Genomic DNA, 15,177 nt, shown 5'->3' on the forward strand with positions numbered 1-15,177 from the left:
CACGTGAGCTTGAACTGGAGGAATAGGGAGAAGCAGACTCCCTGGCTGAGTGGGGAGCCCAAGGAGGAGCTTGATCCCAGGACCCTAAGAGCATGACCTGAGCCGAAGGCAGATGCTTAATTGACTGAGCTGCCCAGGTGCCTTATATCTTCTTGTTATTTTGAGATTTATTAAAAGTAAGTTTCAACCATCAGCCCCAAATGTTAGAGTCTTCATATTAGCTAACGTTATCGAGCTGAGCTTCTACTTCGTTACTTGGGGATGTGCTGTTCAGACCAATCCAGATACTTCTCTAAACAGTTACTTGTGGCCAGGAGAGTAAATATTGGGGAGGTTATTTTCCATGGCTCTGTGGTTTGGATACAGGTGCTCACTACGGAGAAAGAGTAAGGTATTCTTCTGACAGTTTTGTTTACTTAAAACAGCCACATTCTTCACTCAGCTAGAATAAGGTATTTAGTACAATAAAAATGTCGACTTTAATCAAAAATGAGAAGGGTACAATGCACTAAAAAGACCTTTAGCTTATTCTTTGTTAAGAAACAAGAGTTTTGCATAATCAGGCTTGAAAAATATATGATTCAACCTTTGGTACTGTTTACATGATCTAAAGGTCCAGAGAGTTCATTCTACTCCCAAGCTTCCTACCTCTTGCCACCTTTCCTAGCTGCTTTGGACTGGAGGTAATTAAAAGGAGCTAAAACCTGAAAATGTGCCATGGAAGAGAAAAGAGCTAATCTGAACAGTTCGTATGGTGTTACAAGATTGCAAGCAGACATGCAAAGTAAACTGTCTCTGTCCCCTTCCTTCCTTTTTCCTTTTCATTGTGTTCAAAGGCTTCATTATATTTTAAACCATGATATGCCAATATGGTCAGAATCATGTTTGTCTAACTTCTTTTAAAATAAAGAAATAGTTCCTCAGGTCTGTTGTAGTTAGGTTCTTTCAGGTTGCTGGAAGCCAAGTTGCGTTCAGTGTTACCTTGGTTGACTTTACCATGTCAGCAGCCAGACCACCAAGCTGCACGGAAACCCAGAATATCACTGAGGACACACCACTAGCTGTTTTTGTCATCCCTCAAGTGTAAACCCCCAGTGTTTCCTTATCCAGTGGGTCTCCACTCCTATGGCCTAGCTTCTCAGTTTTTCTTTCTGTTTCCATTGCTGCTTCTGTCAGCGATGCTCTATAGACTTCTTTTGGACAGGACACCATGATCTTCACTCCGTAATGTCCTCTCCTGCCTCAGAGCTAAGCAGCTCTGTGTATCTCTTGTTTGCTCTCCATTCTACTTCTGCTACCAGCAAGCTATGCCATGCCCTCAAATGTGTGAAACAATGAGGCCCATTATTAGAGCTGGTTCTTCTCCAGTACAAATTGGGAAGGAATTCTTCCTCCAACACATCTTCTGTTGCCGGTTTGGGTTCAGTCTCTCATCTAATTAGTTGTGGCCAGAATTCTGAATTACCTATTACAAAGCTGTGGGAAATGTATTTCTTAAAAACTAACAAACAACTTTTTGAAGCTCTTAACCTTAAACAGAGCTGCGGAGTGGTAGACTCAACCTTTCTGTGTTCTTCTTCTATCACAGTGGGTTTTTAAGTTGGCCATATGGAAGGTTTTCAGGATGTAGGATTCAAGTCCATGGATTCCAGAAGCTCAAGAGTTATAGATTCTGTTTCTGACATGGTTCTAACCAGTGGTGCAACATTCTTTGAGATTAGCTCTTCTCTCTAGGCTTTATGTTTTTCTATCTTTTTAGGAAGTTTGTGATTTTAAAAAAAAGGAGAAAACTAGCTTCAGAGAAGAGAATTAAAGCTGACCTCCCACTACTCCCAAATCAAAGTGAGATTTGGGTTTAGGTACTGAAGGGGAGGGTCTCATGGACTGGGAGCTGTGGAAGATGCTAGTGAGTGTGGAGGAGGAAGAGAACAAGGGAATGCAGTTCTGGAAGGGGCAGGAGAAGTGGGAGCAAGGACATGAATGGGAACACAGACATAGGGCATCTCTTCCTCTGTTCCTGCACAGAGAGGAGTCCCTTAACAGAAACAGGTTATATTGTACAAAGAGTCACTAGAGGGGAAAATGTATGCTACATAACGTTGCTCTTCTGAACAGAAGAAAGGGAAGTGAGGTGCACAGAAGTGGGCCTGAGCGTGTATGAAGACAAGAAAATGTACCTTTTGGGTATATCCTAAGGACCTTTTGGGATATGCAATAAATGGGCTTGTGTAAAGGTGGTGGTGCCACACTGAATCCCCCCTGAAATTTGATCGTCAAGTTTGCACCATTTCCTGGCTTTTTCAAGAATACATAGAACCCCAGAGCCACCAGAAAGAAAGAAACCAACAACATCAAGAATGACTTCAAGATAAAGGTCAGCTAGAAGGCTGAGTGAGCATTAATTACTGTGCTTTCAAGGGACACACTAAACAGTGCCACTCCTTTCTATCCTTGTTTAGAAGCTATTGAGAAAGAGAGGAGGCAGACAGATGGAGACCAAACTGTCAGTCTTGGGACCAATAAAACCGCCTTGGCTGACTTCATTAGCTTTAGGTCAAGAGAAATTACTGCTGTTTTCCCTCTGAATGGACAGATTTGCCCTCCTGAGAGTGGTCAACACTGGGCCCCTGCAGGCTCCTCTTGAGGTGGGATTGCCCCAGCTCCAAACAGTTTGGGAGTCTGAAAAAGCAGAGAAAAGCATGGTCTTGCCTGCAGCATGCCAAACAATACCTGCCCTGTTCTTGTCCTCAAAGTTAGCAATCACTTAGGTCACTGGACTGACTCCTCAATGAATTTTTCATCAGAAGAATGTGTGTGGCACAGACATGTTATGAATGTTTCTCCACAGAAGTCCCCTCCCCATGGAAAATTCTAGAGCAAGGAGTGAACATCTCTGCTGCATTTAGTGACAGCAGCACTCAAGGTACTGATATATGAGCCTCGCCTCCAGCCTGGTACAACCAAATAGGACTTCGGGGACCAGGTTAAGGTGGAATGAGTCAATGTCTTATAAAGGCAAAGAGACTCCCGATGGCTAAAGGTAGATGACTAAAAGGACATATCCTAAGCTCTGGTGGCGATATGTGGAGGTGAGTTCTGGAATGTAGCCAGGTGCTGGGGATTGCTGAGTTGACATGCACGGTCAGTGTAGTTTTAAGGAAGGAGGGGTTATGAAGTCAGGGTGAAATGAATATCTGAGATGGGATTTCTCCCCCATGTTCCCAAGTTAAAAAATTCTGTAATGTAGAGACTTGTTCCTTTCATTTTCCTATTGCCTTTTCCTTGGCTCTAGATCTATGTTTCATCAATACTTCGTTTTCACTGACTGTAGTTTCAAAAGTATAACAGATCTACTCCAATGTTGGGTGGCACTGTCACCAGGTTTATGTTACCTGAAAGACAGCATGGCCCGTATAATTACTCCTAATGTTTAGATTTCCACAAAAGCTCACGTGGGGTTGCCTCTAGTGTATCAGTCTCACGTCACAATCCTGTTCCCTTATCTGCACTGAGATGTGCTTACTGTGACAGAATCTAAAGTAATTTTGTAAAATCATCACTTTGGCTGCTCCAGACAGTAAGAGGAATGCTTTCTGATGTGTAGTTGTGGTGAAATTTAGTTAGCATGTAACATGGAAAATTTCCCATAAGAGACAATTAATGGAGGAAATTACTGTCATTAGTAAAGATTTATATTTCAAGTAATGCTCACATCTTAATGACTCTTTAAGGTAGGTAAGAACAACTTTTTGTACTTACCTTTTTTACAGATTATAAAACTAGCAGCCAAAGAGATTTAGTCAAAGCTCATATAGTGAAATCCTTGACACTTCTACATTGCTTATACCATCACATAAAATGTCAAATTCCTCACAGATGCCCCTCTATACACAAACACACCTGAGCGTATAGGGCAAGTATGCTCCTGTCCAAGTAAGCATTACTTCAAAATGCCAACATCCTTTAAAAGAGATGAATTAGCAATATACACACATTCATCATACTTTACAAACTTCTGATAAACAGAATTAATATAACAGTGAGCCCATTAGAAAGCAATTGTGGGTATTATTAGAATCTTTAAAGGGTTTTGTTCTATTTCTGTCTGTTCAAAGCTAGTATTTCTAATAGTTTTCTTAAGTCCCTGAACAATACTTTCATTTGTTTATAAACATGTTGTCAAGTACATATTGTGTCTCTTGCATTTTGGAGAAAGAATTTGAAGAACCAAATAGAGTAGAACACATTTAATATTAACATAATTGAAAGCATTCAATATTTGATGACTCAGAAGGACTTTTACTATGCCTCAAGGTTATTTTTATTAACATTATTGGAAAATGTATGGAGGTTCCTTTACTCACAAACTTCCAGATTTTTGCAGATACGGACAAAGCTGTTGGCCAGAATATACAAGTCATTTCTACCTGCTACTGAGAGGTGGTGTGGGTGGAGGATTATATACTGACATGCAGGATTTAGAGACAAAGCAATTCTGGAAGAGTTCTTAACCTGTATGTGAGAAAGGAGGCTTTTATAGTGTAGTTAATAGAAATTTTCATATGATTGCAAATGGATTAATAAGGTTTTTTTATATTCTCAGTAGCTTTTCATCTAGCCAAGATCTCTGATGAACAATTAGAGAATTATAGAATTGTGTTTCTTTTTGATCTTTTCTTACATGATGTTAAGGGATTTATGTCTTGATTTCTTTTCCAAACAATAAATATGTTAGAATTCCATGGATCGTTTGGAATATCACATGTCTTGACTTTCATATGGAGGATCAGGACACCTCAAGCAATTTTTCTGTGTTTGAAGTGTTTTATATGTAAAATAATATTGTTTTTAAAATGAGCATTGATGGTGACTGTATGTACTCTTTTTAATCTGTGTCATATTTCATCTCAGCTTTATTAACTATTTAATAATCAAGTTATGGTCATATTGCAGTCACATCTCTAAAAGTTTCAGTGTTTCAGCTTTCCTCCTATCACAATACATACTGCATCCCTGGATTTTTCTGCTTGGCTCAAAAAGCCATGGTCTCTCATTATGTAAGTTACACCAAGATTGCCACTAATCATATTCGGGAAGCTAACGATAACATATGCTTGAGTTGTGGGTTTGGGTTTTTTTTTAATATCATGCCATGAGATATGATACCAAATCAGATCTCTTTTTTGCTTTTAATTAGTCAGCAACATTTATTTAATGCCTAGTAAGCTCAGAGCAAGGAGAATGGTGAGTGGAGATGTGCAGAAAGTAGATCTAAACACAAATAGATGATCATTTCCAGAATAGCTTTCAGTGTCTTTATGAATACAGAAAACAGATAAACAAAAGGATTAAGAAAACTTAAAAGCAAAATCTAAATGAGTGCAAATTGGTCTGGTAAAAACCAAGTTATATAATTGCAAAGAGGATGCAAATTAAGAAAACTGGAAGTTCAATGTCTAAAACTGTTCTCTTTCTACTTTTATTTTCATAATACTTTGCCATAAGGATTATTAGAAGTCAGAGCACCAGTCACTTCAGGGAGGAAAATTTCCTGGTTCAATTGTATCATTTAGAGAAGTGAACCTAACTCTTGATAATTCTGGGAGAGTTGAAGCTCTAGAGCTTTATGAATCCCTCCTTGTTCATCTTTCTTTGTTATCATTAAAAATCTTGTAACCTTGAACTTATCCCCTCTGTGCCTCAGTTTCTACATCTATAAAATAAAGATGGAAATAGGACTGATCTCCTAGGATTGTTAGATGAGTATCAAATGTAGAAAACTGTATTCTATTCTAGGAAGTACCTTTTTTTCCATTAATATCTTTGAGATTGAAACACATCCTATGATCGGTATGATGAGAAATCATTGTGTTAGAGATTCACTGGCGCCAATTATTTCTGTCTTCATGATAAAAACATAATAGCGCATTTTACCGTCAAAAGCATCATCATTCCTGTGTAAAGTGGGCTTATTAGAACAGAGCCTGGCATACAATAGGTCTTAGAGAGTGATACTGTTATCATTATATGAATACCATACTTGTGGTTTATAAGATATTTGTTCCTAATATTAAGGATTTCTGCAGTAAGACAGATATATTTATGATTACCTGGTCTATACTCAAGTAAATAGGGTCTGGAAGACTTACTAGTGACTTCACAACTGGTGAGTAACAGATCGAGGTTATAAATTCCGGTTGTTTTATGTATTCTTCGTTCATGACAACTAAGTCCTACTATTTGTATGAACTTTGGGTACTGGGATTAAAGGATTAACTAAGGCAGATGAGCTGCTTTCTCTGGCTGATGGTAGATGCTTGAAGAGAAGCTAGGAGAATGTAAAGACATAAAAGCAAGAAGCCGGTAAACAAATTTGGATAGTCAAACAGGATAAAAGGTACAAATGGGGTGGGTATTTGGAGTGATGCTTACTGAGAGGGTCAGGTAATGCTTCTCAGAGGAACTGACTTCTGAAATGACACCTCAGCATCAAATTGATAAGGCGCATTTGCAGAACAATTCATGGGCTGGAGGGAGCATGGATCCTTTAAGGAAATAGGGTGAGCCAGATGAGCCATGAGAATAGATGCCTTCAGTCCTATTGATAAGAAATAGATAGTTGGGGGGATCCCTAGGTGGCTCAGCGGTTTAGTGCCTGCCTTCGGTCCAGGGTGTGATCCTGGAGTCCCGGGATCAAGTCTCATATCGGGCTCCCTGCATGGAGCCTGCTTCTCCCTCTGCCTGTGTCTCTGCCTCTCTCTCAGTCTGTGTCTCTCATGAATAAATAAATAAAATATTAAAAAGAAAAAGAAATAGATGGGATTTTAGGCTTCAGATTGCATATGCGGAGTTTTATCTCTGAGGAGCAATAAATTTGGTTATTCGTTAACCATACTACATAAGCTTCTGTTTGCAGGTGGTACTTCAGGGAAGTTCTTGCATTATGAAGAGACATGTGAGCACAAGGACTGTTTTCTTTTCTTTTCTTTTCTTTTCTTTTCTTTTCTTTTCTTTTCTTTTCTTTTCTTTTCTTTCTTTTCTTTTCTAGATGCGTATGCTGAAAAACAGAGATATAAAATTATTTTCCCTAGTAAATTTTCCAATATCATACAGTACTAGTGATATCTAGTTGAGTCACATACTTACTCCTAGGAGTCAATTTTGGAGGGTTTTTAAAAGCTTAAAATCTTCCAAGTGGAAATTTCCAATACTATGAATCCTTAAGTGGTAACTCTTCATAGTCTATGGAATTGTTCCATAAAAGAAATCATTAGTGATTATTTTCCACTTCTGTGGTTCTTTGGTGTTGCCTCTTGTGGTATCAGCCATTTAGAAATATCAATTCTGTCTTGAAATAGCCCATCAAATAGTGACTCATGTCAAGCCAAGAGTTTATTTATTCCTCTTTTCATGATTAGCAACACCTGTTTAATATGATCGTGTGTGTATGTGTGTGTGTGTGTGTGTGTGTGTGTGTGTGTGTGAGAGAGAGAGAGAGAGATTTATTTCCAAATATATTTCTAACTTTTATTTCTAGTATTTGGTGTGTGCACAGTCCATACTCCTAACTCTAAATCTGGCTTCAGCTATGATACAAATCTAAGTCAGATACCCTTAATGATATTGATTTGGTAGGAGGTATTCTTTTGGGATCCTATCTCCATGATCTTGCGTAATTTGCTTCCTTTACTGAACCGAATTTTTTTACTTATAAAATGTGAATGTTGAAATAAATGAATTTTCCAGCTCTATGATTTATGATATCACTATCAATTTACCTACTGAGGAGCATCATATAAATTGGCCATTTGTGGAAAGTGTTCAATGGCTCAGAATCAGGCATAACATTTTACTTTTATGAAATTTGGGCAAATATAATTGGACATTTTATGTGCACCAGGATACATATTAAGGATGCAAGCAGTAAGACCTTTGTCCAGCAACTGGGATGTGAAGCTTCAGTGAAAAGCACAGATTGGTAACTCAGTCTTTTTGTATAATAGACTTTTTTTGAGATATAATTCACTTACCGTATAATTTCCAGATTGAAATTATTTCTAAAGGAGGTAATCAGTACATTCACTCAACAAATATGTATTGAGCATCTGCCATGCACCAGGGATTTTCTAAGTGCTGGAGTTATAGACACAATAGCTGTATAAAACCTAACCTCTCACAGAATGTCCCTCAATAGTCTATTTTCCATATGGTGTTGGAGACATATATTCAGGATCAGCAAAGGGTACTCTGGGAACACATGAGGTAGATCATGAAAACCTAGTCTTGGTAGACTTAGAGACATTTCTGAGAGGTGGTCATCTCTAAACAAAAGTCTGGGAAACCCATGGGAGTTTGCTAGGTTGATGACACAGGAAAAGTAAGGTGGCGGGGTAGGGGTGATTCTGGAAGAGGAAAGAAAATGTACCAAGGGGTCACCTGGGTGGCTCAGCTGTTGGGCATCTGCCTTCAGCTCAAGGCGTGATCTTGCGGTCCTGGGATCAAGTCCCACACCAGGCTCCCTGCATGCAGCCAGCTTTTCCCTCTGCTTTTCTGTGGTTCTTTGGTGTTGCCTCTTGTGGTATCAGCCATTTAGAAATATCAATTCTGTCTTGAAATAGCCCATCAAATAATGACTCATATCAAGCCAAGAGTTTATTCCTTTTTTCATGATTAGCAACACCTGTTTAATATGATCGTGTGTGTATGTGTATGTGTGTGTGTGATTTATTTCCAAATATATTTCTAACTTTTATTTCTAGTATTTGGTGTGTGCACAGTCCATACTCCTAACTCTAAATTCTGTCTCTGCTTGTGTGTGTGTGTGTGTGTGTGTGTGTGTGTGTCTTTCATGGATAAGTAAGTAAAATCTTTAAAAAAAAATGTGCCAAGGCACAGAGGTGAAACATATGTAAGCCACCATAGCTCAGTAAGGTTAGAGCACGGGACGGGGGCAGTTTGGAAGGACAATTTTTGTGGGGCCAGAAGGGCAGAGAGTCTGTCAATGTGTGCTTTTACAGAGATGTGTTTATCCTACTATGAGGTCATAGAGAAGGATGATGTCAACTAAGGAATGTGACGTTTGAATTAGGTCACAAAGGATATCTAAGAGTGTTTTGAGATAGACTACACATAGTCCAGGCAAAAGGAACTGCAATTGAAAAAATAAGTGTGTGTAAAAGAATGGTGTTTTCAGCTTGACAAGGAATTTGAAGTAGCTGGAGAATGAGGTATGTGGAGCAGAGAAAGAATATAGTCAAAATAATACATTGATGAGGTTTGGAAGGGCAGCTTATCAACGGATTCTGTGGAATGCAGTGAATTTGTACGTTGGGCTCTTAACCTGTTGGCTGATGAGGTTCTTAGGAGCAGCATTCTGGGAGAAGACTGGAGCAGTGAAGGTTTTAGAAAATACATTAGAAATTTGCTTTAGGGGCACCTGAGTGGCTCAGTTGGTTAAGATTGGACTCTTGATTTCATGATTCCAGGGTCCTAGGATCAAGCCCTATCTGACTCCATGCTCAGTGGGGAGTCTCACCCTCTGCCCCTCCTCCTACGTACATACTCTCTCTCTAAAATAAATAAATAAATAAATAAATAAATAAATAAATAAATAAATAAATAAATTTTTAAAAAGTATGCTTTAGAAAGATAACTTATTCTGGATATACTTCAATTGGAGCAACTCTGGATTGTAAATGGAACTCAGAAGTAAGTCACTGTATTGTTTAGGATAGTGCTTATCTAGCTAGTGTTTTACAAGAACTCTACTGATCAGTTACCCTTTGCAGCAATGGCTGATCATTTTCAATATTAAGAAAGTATAATTAAATAAAATGCATGGGATGATAACCATCAGGCATTGAGAACTTACTGTCAATACTTAATTCTTACTACAACCCAGTGAGGCTGCCTGACATTTCCCTCCATTTTACAGATGAGACTATGGCTCAGAGAGATATAGCTTGCTGAATTAGCAAGATGCAGAGCTGGCATTTTAGCCAGTATGGTCTACCTCCAAATCTAAATATTTGAATTGATGACTGAATGCACAATGAAAAATACTAACAGTAACTGTGTTTATGAAGAGAGATTTTGGGTAAAAGGCCTTGTTTTGTTTTGTTGCAACTCACTGATTCAATGATGTTATTTCCATTACCTTGATCTAAGTTTAGAACATTTCTTTTGCTCCAAAAAAGAAATTTCATACCTATTTGTAGTCAATCTCTGTTCTCCCCTCCAGCCCTACGGTAACCTCTAATTGACTTTAGTGGAAATGTCTTTAAATGAATGTAACTTCGGTTTAGTGACAGTTTGTTTTGAATAGTAGCAATCTGAGAGCCTAATTCGCTAATTTAGGAATATAAAACAGTTTGAACTTCCAATTTCTGATACTTGCATGCAGTTAATGTTCTCTATTCATAATCTGGGGCAGAGAAAGGTACAAATGCCAGGGCCTGTACAAATCACTGGTCATGTACCCATGAGTAAGACCGCCCCAGACCCCACCCTTGAATTCTTTTGGAGAGACAGACATATAAAAAGACAAATTATTGAATGACATTGGGAAATGGAATTCTTCTAGAAATCCTGATGCATTTATTGTTAAACTTCTTTCTGCTGGAAGTCATTGAGTTGTTTGTAAAAATCTAGTATATATGAAGCATTTGGAATGCTTAGCATTTTGAGAGTAAAATCCACATCAATTTAAAATATAATAAAACTTCCCATCCAGAATAGAGTGGTAATTGCCAGGCATAAAAGAGCCCAGCTTAGAGTAGCTTGGAGGACAATTGGTCTCAGGCAGACCTTACTAGTTAGGACACTAGTATACAAGTAACCATAATGCCTGAATTACTGTACCTATTTGGTAGCACTATATCTACAACAGCTTAAAATAAAAATTGCAAATGCACCAGATTTGATCAATCTTAGTTTTTCTTTCTCTTATTCTCCCAGACCCAAGTTAAAAATAAAATCTGCCTGCCTCATTTTCCTGTGTGTTAGTAGGATTAACTGGAGCTCTCAACAGGAGAGCAATAGTTGTAGTAGACGACATTGTATAGTGGGTGAGAGCCCGGTAGAGATAATTATACAGTCACTCCCACTGTATTACCCTTCAAAGAAACTGAGCCTAATATTCTCCAAAGCAATTTAACCAACTTCTAAAAAAAATGTATAAGATATTATTTAGAGAATGAAATAGCTACTGTATATAATCAGGAGGGAGAATTATAGCAAATTATAATACTCATTTGATAAGTGTATAAAAAGCTACACTCAAAGCTCAGTATTGTACCTCCTAAGTAATTGTTCATTTGTGCTAACTGTCCTTAAAATAGGAGGAGAGATAAAGAACTGCTAAAAAAGAAAAAAAAAATCAACTGTTAAACTTGTTCAGTAAGATTTTCCCCTCTGGGCATAGATTGAGTCTAATTTCATGCTCTATGAGGATCAAGCACACATTTGGTCTTCATATTTAATAGCAGTAATTTCTTTGCCTTTCCAAAGATAATGTCCATGTAGAAACATAGACATAACTAAGACTAAATGTGTTAAAAATGTGTTTGAAGATCTATCCCATGTTCATATACATACGGCTGTTATATATCTGTGTTCACTGCACACATATCCCAATATTTTCAGAAGATAGGCATATCTACAGATCTTTCCAATAATTATTTCAAGATAAGCAAAAGGAGGCCCAGACATCTGCTAAATTATCTATTTATATCAAAAGGAGTTGGCAGTTATACAAAGGTCAATTTCGCTTTGGTTTGCTTTAAACAAATAAGAAGCCCAATATGTAAACTTTAAGAGACTTAAATCTTTGTACACTTTCTTTAGAGTTTGTAGTTTTGGTGCCCCCACTGTTGGGGAAAGAAAAAGCTCATCTAATTACTATTATGAGACGCCTGACCTCATATTTGCTGAGAGCAATTGCTCTAAAGATGTCAACTACCTCAGACAGAAAACCTTAGAGCCTCCACTCACTAGTTGTGTGTTCTTCAGTAAGCGGATTGATCTCTCCAGCTAGACTCAGTTCCTGGTTTCAAAGTGGTTATAATAATACAGAGCCTGCCTCATGCAGTTGTTATGAGGAAAAAATCAGCAATACATATACATAGTAAAGCACGTTGTCTGTAGCATACTTCTAGCTCATCAACTGATGTCATGTAGTCAGAAATTAGTGATGAATTTCTGTTACTGAGGTGGCAATCATGGCATGAGTGTCCTTGTCCCACATGAACATCGAAACTTACTTGGAAGAGAATCCTGGAGACCAGTGACTTTGGTCATTGCCCTTGTAGGCCCAGAGAAGACGATGTGTGTTTTTATGTGGAAAAAAAAAAAAAAAAAAAAAACCATGGAAGTCCCATGATTTTCATTTGAAAAGTGGTTTAAAGGGTTGAATTTGAATAAGAAGAAGCTTTAGGAATGCTTCCATTTGTTTCACTTATACTTTCCTTTTTAAATAAGAAGTGGGTGACAGATGATAAAAGAAATACTATGTCTAAATAACTTTTTAAGACATTTCTTTAAATAAGGATATAATAAAAATGCTAAGTAATAATAAAAATACCATGTCATAATTTTTGTAGTAGCGTTTCTTTGTTTCTGGTAGTGCAGTAACTGATGGTATATTTTATAGCTAGTGGCATCCTTTTTGATGCGATATTATAGGAAGTACTCAGTAAATGTTAGCAATTCTAATTAGTGTTTGTGTTAAAATTAATGTAGTAGCTACACTGTCCAAGTTAGGAGTCCTAAGGCCTTTGAATTGGAGTAGAGTGTGTTGAAAGAATACCTTGGATTGACCAGAAGTCCAGAGCACTGGACTTGTACCTGTATCAGCACAACTGTCTGAATATGTTCAGGTGAATATTGCACTAAGCTGGGCTGAAATTCACATCTGCCAAGTGCATATACCTTGCACTTTTCTTTTGATTATGAGATTTAAATTTGAATAATAGAAGTGAAAGCACTTTGCAAACCAAAGTAAGACTTATCAGTTAGGGTAGCCTAAGTAATGCTCTTGCAGCAAATACTCTCTAGATCGCAAGCCTTATAACAAAGGCTCATTTCTTGTTTATGCTACTTGTTCACTGTGAGCCAGAAGGGCTTCTTTGCAAGCTAAAGAACAGACACTGCTGACCCCCACCTCAGAGTAAAAGAGCTCTGAGGATCTTGACCTGGCAAGTACATGCTCTGGCCTGTAGTAAGTAGCACAAGTGGGCTTCCGTTCACAACTTGTTACCCACAACTATTCATAGGATTCCCCCTTGCTAGGAGAGTGGTAACTATGCAGAGAGCAGCACTGATGGCTCTCACACTTGAAGTAATGGTAGTTGGCAGTCAGTGAGTATGTCCTATCTATACCGGGCACCATGGTAAGTACTTTCCATGTGCAGGGTCTGTTAAGCCCTCATGCAGGAAGGCATGCACGTGATCTCCATTGTACGAGTGAAAAGCCAAGGCACAAAAAGGTAGGCTAACCAGTATGTGTGGAGGAAGCAGGACAGGGATTGCTCATCTATCACATTGATACTTGCATCAAACTATAATGGACTTGAATGCATTTTTTTTTAAAAAAAAAAACTGGGAAGTTAAAAAGGAACATACAAATATAGTGGAAAATTCTTCTGTTCTGAAAAACAGGGGAGTGGACTAGGTGACCCCTAAGGCTCCCTACAGTTTCACCTGAATCAGCTTAAAATGACCTGCCAAAAATAAAATAAAATAATAAAATAAAATAAAATAAAATAAAATAAAATAAAATAAAATAAAATAAAATAAAAAATTCCCATGTTTCTTTTACACCCTCATCTTCAAAAGCCAGAGACCCTCCCTTGGCCAGCACTTTCCTAGTAGCTCAAGAGAGGGGTGTTGTCTCTATTGACAGGCTGCCCGGGTTTCTGTGAATGCTCCCCCTTTGACTTATTTGAACTTTCTATTAGGGGGATTCAAACATACGTGAAAGTCCAAGGTTATAGTGAACCCAGTTTATTAGTTATCCATACACAATTATCAGTGCACACCCAGCCTTGCTTGCTTTAGCTTTGTAAATTAATCTGGCCCCCTATCAAGCAGAGCTTTGAAGGCAGACTGAGCTCTGTGGGCTTGTGGAACGCAGAACAGGATTCAGGAAACAGAAAGCCGGTGACCAGCTAGGAGCGCTGTGCTGGTGGCTCAGGCAGGGCGTGTGGAGGACAGGGTTGAAGGGATCAGTGTGAAGAGAGGACATCACTCATCAATACCGTAGACAAGTTTTCGGGCAGAGGATAAATGATGTGACGGTATTTCATCACTCATGTGCCACTCTTCCAAGGTAAGGGCGGGGGGGGAGGGAAGGAGAGATTTGTTGTTAACATATTATTGTAAAATGATTGCCTTTCTCCCTAGCTAAAACTGTAATCTTGCATGCCACTGGGGTAGCTAATAGGAAAGCTGGGCACGCGAGGTCTCTCAGGGGACTGGATGGCTCTGGGTTCTGGGCCCTACCACCTGGCAGAGAAGCTGCTGAGCTGGAAAGCATGCTGCCTTCAGCACCCCGGCCTGTAGCAACATCCAGAAGGCCCGGGTCACTGAACCTCCGTCTTCTCTCTGAAAGACGTGTATACTCACCGTCTGAGTGCCTCGCAAACCTATTATAGCATTTAATTAACAAATGTTCCTCAAATGCTTTGAGCTCCCCGTTCGGATACATGTGACTGAAATGTAAAGTACCTTTCACTGCCTTATTTATTGCTCCAGCGAACACGCTATATGTTGGCACCGTTTATCTTCATTTTAATTTTATCTCCAACAAATATAGGCATTAATTTAAATCACATACAGAACATAACAGTTTTTATAGAGGCAAACTTATTCCAGTGTGCTGCATTTTAATATCGCGCTTTACCATCTTTTCTCACTTGATTCAAGAATAGTATCTCTTCCTGCCTCAGCATTTAATCTTAGGACAACAGAAACTTTTTTGTGTGTGCGCATGTTCTTGCTCTCAAACTTCGTCTTTCTTGCTGCTTTGCTGTTTGCTGCCTGGAAGTCCCTTTGCGAGCGCGGGCACAGGTGCGGATGATGGGTGGTGGTTCTTTGCCAGCGAAATGTGTCCATGTGGGGGGCGAGGGGTGGCATGGGGGACAGACGACCCAGAAGGGTGGCTTTTACAGCTGAAGATCA

General features: G+C 38.8%; 1 protein-coding gene across 10 annotated transcripts in view; it reads left to right on the top strand.

Annotated features, from left to right (window-relative positions):
- Window positions 1–15,177, top strand: part of LOC478670 (LIM domain containing preferred translocation partner in lipoma) — a 603,162-nt gene that overhangs the window by 298,908 nt on the left and 289,077 nt on the right. Inside the window, exon 1 of one of the 10 annotated variants that reach the window (XM_038583678.1) lies at window positions 9,085–9,227. The exons of the other annotated variants lie outside the window; for them this stretch is intronic. The gene's annotated coding sequence lies outside the window, so the exon portion shown is untranslated. Of the gene's footprint in view, window positions 1–9,084; window positions 9,228–15,177 lie in introns of those variants that run through there. 10 annotated transcript variants of the gene reach the window in all.

This window comes from Canis lupus, chromosome 34 (assembly GCF_011100685.1).
Source record: "Canis lupus familiaris isolate Mischka breed German Shepherd chromosome 34, alternate assembly UU_Cfam_GSD_1.0, whole genome shotgun sequence".
Taxonomy (NCBI): domain Eukaryota; kingdom Metazoa; phylum Chordata; class Mammalia; order Carnivora; family Canidae; genus Canis; species Canis lupus.